Source organism: Sardina pilchardus, chromosome 1, assembly GCF_963854185.1.
Source record: "Sardina pilchardus chromosome 1, fSarPil1.1, whole genome shotgun sequence".
Taxonomy (NCBI): Eukaryota; Metazoa; Chordata; class Actinopteri; order Clupeiformes; family Clupeidae; genus Sardina; species Sardina pilchardus.
In genome coordinates, this window is record NC_084994.1 from 1933140 (window position 1) to 1939589 (window position 6450).

The window sequence follows — 6450 nt, forward strand, 5'->3', positions numbered from 1 at the left end:
CTTTACATTATTGTTTAAGAAATAGTATTACATTACTGGCAAATGATTACATTATTGTCTGTATGACAATATGATTATTACGTTATTGATCATTATTACATTATTGGCCGTTATTACATTATCCACTGCTACAGGCCTTCATTTCACCCTGTGAATCACAGAATTACAAATCAATAAATTCATTTTTTTTATTTCAATCAGCAATCAGCAGAATTACGGTGTTCGTAGAATTATCACGCGGCAATCAGGTTCATCATACCACGCTACACTCCAAAATGGCTTACAGTTTTTAGCTGCTATCTGACATATTTAGATGGAGGCTATGAGGAGGTCTTTGTACTGCTCTTAGCTTTTCTTTAGGTGTGTGTGTGTGTGTGTGTGTGTGTGTGTGTGTTGTTAACAGCAGCATTTATTGTACACACACAGGTCAGCATTACACTGAGGACAGGAGTGATGGGCATCTTTGCAGCTCTTTGAGAAGAAAGGGATCAGTAAATGTGTGTGTGTGTGTGTGTGTGTGTGTGTGTGTGTGTGATTTAACAGCAGCATTTCTTGTGCACACACAGGTCAGCATTACACTGAGGACAGGAGTGATGGGCGTCTTTGCAGCTCTTTGAGAAGAAAGGGATCAGGCAGCATCCACACACTATCCTGCAAGAGGGAAAAGAGGTCAGCGTGTGTGTGTGTGTGTGTGTGTGTGTGTGTGTGTGTGTGTGTGTGTGTGTGTGTGTGTGTGTGTGTGTGTGTGTGTGTGGGATCAGGCAGCATCCACACACTATCCTGCAAGAGGGAAAAGAGGTCAGCGTGTGTGTGTGTGTGTGTGTGTGTGTGTGTGTGTGTGTGTGTGTGTGTGTGTGTGTGTGTGTGTGTGTGTGTGTGTGTGAGTGGGATCAGGCAGCATCCACACACTATCCTGCAAGAGGGAAAAGAGGTCAGCGTGTGTGTGTGTGTGTGTGTGTGTGTGTGTGTGTGTGTGTGTGTGTGTGTGTGGAGGGAGGAGAGGAGAGAGTTAGAGAGGAGGTGTGTGTGGAGGGAGGAGAGGAGGAGTGTGTTGAGGGAGGAGTGGAGGAGAGGAGGAGTGTGTTGAGGGAGGAGAGGAGTGAGTTAGAGAGGAGGTGTGTGTTGAGGGAGGAGAGGAGGAGTGTGTTGAGGGAGGAGAGGAGGAGTGTGTTGAGGGAGGAGAGGAGGAGAGGAGGAGTGTGTTGAGGGAGGAGAGGAGGAGTGTGTTGAGGGAGGAGAGGAGGAGTGAGATTTTTTTCCTGACATTATTGGTATTGTTATAATAATGAACGCATTCCTGTATGTGAGTGTGTGTGTGTGTGTGTGTGTGTGTGTGTGTGTGTGTCTGTCTGTCTGTCTGTCTGTCTGTGTGTGTGTGTGTGTGTGTGTGTGTGTGTGTGTGTGTGTGTGTGTGTGTGTGTGTGTGTGTGTGTGTGTGTGTGTGTGTGTGTGTGTGTGTCTGTGTCTGTGTGTGTGTGTGTGTGTGTGTAAGTGTAAGTGTAAGTGTAAGTGTGTGTGTGTGTGTGTGTGTGTGTGTGTGTGTGTGTGTGTGTGTGTGTGTGTGTGTGTGTGTGTGTCTGTGTCTGTGTTTGTGTCTGTGTGTGTGTGTGTGTAAGTGTAAGTGTAAGTGTAAGTGTAAGTGTGTGTGTGTGTGTGTGTGTGTGCGTGTGTGTGTGGTGTGCTTACCCAAAACAGAACATTAGGCTGCACATACTCCAAGAGAAACATCCTTTTGTGTAACGGACTTTAGTCTCCACACGCTGCCTGCAGTTGCTGCAGGTGGTGATGGTGGGTCTGCTCCCCAGTTTGCTGGAGGCGATCGCCACGTTTCCTGGAACGGCTGAACAAACAAGTCTGACTTAGTGTGAAATTGTGCCTAAATCTGGCAGAAACAAAGCTAGTTCTGAACAGCTGTACGAACAAATCTGACTTAGTGTGAAATTGTGCCTAAATCTGGCAGAAACAAAGCTAGTTCTGAACGGCTGTACGAACAAATCTGACTTAGTGTGAAATTGTGCCTAACTCTGGCAGAAACAAAGCTAGTTCTGTTCAAGCAGCACTGACCCTTAACAGCTAAACGATGGTGTGTAAAAACACCATTTTTTTTACCATTTTAAACATGTCAGAAACAAATGCTAACTGTGTAAAAACAACACTTACCCTTTAGACCCAAACCTGTCAGAAACAATGTTAACTGTGATAAAACTACCCTTATCCTTCCAAACACAAATGACTTCCGACACCAACTCTATTGAAACAGCTAAACTAGTGTCAACACTAACTGTTAAAACAAATACATTTTAACAACATTGACTACTAGAGGCTCCCTAAAGCGTTCATGTTTAAATCACATCCAAAATCATTGTGATGGCACACAAACAGGGCACATGGCTCTTCTGAGTCTGCTCGCTTATAAAACATAGATACAACGTTTGGTGTTTGGGTAGGAAAACCATCCTCCGTAATCAAAATACTGTAGGAAAGAGTTGCTATGCTGCTAGAATGCAGAGCTCTCTTTCTACAGGCTGCTGTCTGTCCATTCCCTCTATATTGTTTTGAGGGTGCAGAGGGTAGGCAGTTCAGTTGTTGCAATAGATGCACATTTAGTTCATTGATGGGCTTATAGCCCACTACTGTTCTTTTTAAAGAGACCCTATTCAACATTTTCATAGTCATAAAATCGCATAGAAATCGTTTTGCTTGACTGACCAGTTTTATCGCAAAAAGGTAATATTTCCTCCTGCCCCTAGTGTCCCTATCCGCTCTTGCAGCCTTGCAGTTTGTCCAGGGAGTGATCACTCCTTTTTTACTGGAAGTCTGAGACGCGTGAGGAGTGAGTAGAGCCACGCTTGCATTTTATACATAATATACACGCTAAAGCTGTAGGGGAAGCTCTGCAGAGAAATATGGGCTTTGAGAAACATACCCTCAGTCTTTGGAGTCTCCTGAATCACCTGTAAAATGACAGAAACATATTCAAACACACATCCCATGTCTCTGAATGTTTCTGTCCAGTTTCATGGGATTTTTATAGTGATGTGAGTTGAAACAATCAAACGGCGTGTATGGGGTCAATGCATCACTGATACCGAGAGTAATGGCTTCCGATCTTGATCATGCTCTCTGTAATTATCTTAAATTAGATTAAATTGTCACCCAACCTGCCTCTTGGGCAGTGACCTTTTACAGAAAATTACAGCGACCACTGAAGTTCTAGTCAACTCCGGTCTGAGTTTGACGGGCATAGCAACAGTAACTAAGGGAGCAGAGCTTCTGTGAACGGTCAATTGAACACACTGAATTTTGTTAAAAGTTAACCCTTTAGGCGCCAAAGTCGCCACATTGCGACATCATTTATTACTGAATAAAACAGCTATTATCTCCGAGTAGAGTGCTAAATCTCATATGTACTCCCCACCACTAGTTGGCAGACATCCCATACTTCGACCCGAGAGCACAATGACGTCATGTTTCAATGCAAAGTGTTCGAGGAAATCCCACTCAAATTCGTGGATGAGAAACCGGAGATAGTGAGCCACGGAGCTATTTAGCAGAAGCGGTATTACTGGATTTTAGCACGATTTTAAACGAAATGGCAAGCAAAAAGTTTACACATACTGACGTGATAGGTCTCCTCTTCGCCGATTCTGATTCTGAAGGAGAAAATCTGACTTTGGGAGATGATGGTCGGTCGTTTAGCAAGCCTGATAGCCACGTTGCGTCTTTGCCTAGTAATTTGCTAGGCAAAGACGCAACGTGTGGAGATGCTAGGCAAAGCGAGGAGAATGCACAAGCACAAACACAGACACATACACACACACGACCCTTTGCCCAACATAGATGAGAGCATTCATACTGGATGTGTTAGACGTGGCAGGAGTGGTGAGAATAGCGCTGGGACCAGCGTTAGTGTTCGCTCGTTTTACCAAGCCGGCCACAGTGCCTCCGTGCGCGGCAGTGTTCACCAACATACACACGAGTTCAACTCTGCTCCCAGCTCTAGTGCTGATCACAGGGGGAGACGTGGCCGTGGGCGAAGTGTTCGTAGAAGGGCTGGTGGGTGTCGTAGAGGCAGCATTGGTGGTCTGAATAGGGCTGAAAGTAGCGATAGCAGTGCGTCTTTAAACCCGTTGCTGAACGTAAGCGGGGGCAGAGGCAGAGCCACTCGCGGTCGCGGTGGCAGGAGAGGTGGGAGAGATAACAGGGGACTTCAGAACAGGGCTGGGAATGATGATGATGGCTGGGTTTTCTTGAGAGATGAGGAAGTGTATGAGGAGTGGATAAAGCCCTTTGATGAGCAAACTGGATATCGCGGTGACACCGAGTTGAGCAATGATTCAAAGCCTCTAGCATTTCTGTCCCTCTTTCTGTCCGATGATTTTTGGAATCACATTACAGTGGAAACAAATAGATACGCTCAACAGTAGGCCTACCTAGCCTCTCATGAACTGATGCCAAGTTCCCGTTTCCATGAATGGTGTGATGTCACTGTATGTGAAATGAAAGCCTTCCTAGCACTCCATTTGAGCATGGGGTTAGTAAATAAATCAGAGATTGAGGACTATTGGGCAGAATTTTGGCCAACTCATACACCTGGATTTGGGAAAGTGATGAGTAGGAACAGATTTGAAATCATTCTGTCTTTTTTCCACTTTGCTAATAATGATGACGCTGTTGAGAGGGGCCAGCCAGGTTATGATAGGCTGTTCAAGGTGCGCCCAATCATTGACCTCATTATCCCACGCTTCTCTGCTGTATATGGCCCACACAGAGAACTGTCATTGGATGAGATGACCATAGCTTTCAAGGGAAGCTGTACAATCCAAACAAGCCTGACAAATATGGTTTCAAGGCATTTGTTTTGATCGAGGCCAAGTCTGGTTATGTTCTGGAGTGGTCCCTGTACACTGGTACACTGGTGATGAGGCCACTGATTTAGGTGCCACCCATCTTTTAGTTCAGCAGCTGATGGCCCCGCACAAAGGGAAAGGGCATGAGCTATACATGGATAGCTACTACACATCACCATCTGTAGCAGATGAGTTGGCCAATAGTGACACTGGCTTGTGTGGGACAGTCAGTAGCCAAAGGCGAGGTATGCCAAAGGCTATGAGAAAAACTGAGTTGCCCTTGGCCAGAGGAGATGACCCAGTCTTTATGAGGCATGGCAAAATGTTGGCGTGTGCGTGGCATGGGTGGAGACTCAGGCTGTTGGGCAATGCCTGATGGGAGGTGAGGAAGCGGAACAGGTAGAGGAGACAGGGGGTAGAGAAAGAGAGAGAGGGGAGAGAGAGGGGGAAGAGGAGAGAGGAAGAGGTAGAGAGGGGAAGAGTTAGAGAGGGAAGGAGAGAGGAAGAGATATAGAGGGGTAGAGGAGGAGAGAGGAAAAGATAGAGGGGGAAGAGAGGGATAAAGAGGACAAGAGGGAGAGGTAAAGATATTTATTACCTGTGGTGCATTACAATTCAAATGAATGTGTTCATTTAGTCAACCTTTGGAGGTTCATTGAGCGTTTAGTTATCAGTTTTGGCAGTGTAAGAGCTGTTATTAGCGTTAGTGTATTTTATACAGCTGGATGAATAGGTTATAATTTATATTAAGGCTCATTTAGCGTTTAGTTATCAGTTTTGGCAGTGTAAAAGTTGTTATTAGTGTTAGTGTATTTGATAGGGCTGGATGAATAGGTTATAATTTATAATATATTAAGAAGTGTTACCTCCTGATTTCATGTTCTTCATCATGTCTTTAGTCTCCTTGACGATTTCTTTGATCTCTTCCGTGTTGTCCTTTACAGATTCAAGTGCTGTAAAGCGAAACGTCAAGACTCAACACACTATATGTGACACACACACACACACACACACACACACACACGTACACAGTGAAAATTAAGAGACCATTGCAAGTGTTACGGGTCTGCAGGGCTCCTCCTAGTGGCTTGCTTGTCTCTTGTCTATTGCGTCTCCTTTACAGGTGAGCCAAGCACAGGTGTGGCATGGATTGGCGCACGTGATGTCTGTGATTGATTACTTCCTGGATGGCCTTTAAGATCTCCGTAGACCTGGATGTGGGGGCCGCCGCTTCTCCTCCTCTCCCGCACCTTTTTGGCGTTTACTTCCTTTATGCATGACACCTCATCTTGCACACTGCATACACTTTCTTTTCCCAATCCTACACTTATACTGACTTTACTTAACCTACGTTGTAAATACTTTACCTTAAATAAATACATGTATTCTTTTGGCAAATTCCGCGTGGTCTTCCCTCTCTGGTTACATAGCCTAGTAGGCCGGTTGTAACACAAGTCTGAATATGACCGTTAACTCATTTGAATGTCACTCAGCAACCGTAGGATGGCATCGTAAATATATGTCTCTTACTTTTTCCAGAGCTGTGTGTGTGTGTGTGTGTGTGTGTGTGTGTGTGTGTGTGTGTGTGTGTGTGTGTGTG

At 45.1% G+C, this 6450-nt stretch overlaps 1 long non-coding RNA gene across 1 annotated transcript; it reads right to left on the minus strand.

The window, feature by feature from the left end:
* Positions 1-298: 298 nt before the first annotated feature.
* LOC134081218 (uncharacterized) lies at positions 299-2955 on the minus strand. The gene is made up of 3 exons (XR_009939520.1): positions 2927-2955; positions 1687-1840; positions 299-651 (listed from the first exon to the last, which is right to left on the minus strand). It is a non-coding gene; the product is annotated as an uncharacterized LOC134081218 (long non-coding RNA).
* Between the last annotated feature and the right edge of the window lie 3495 nt (positions 2956-6450).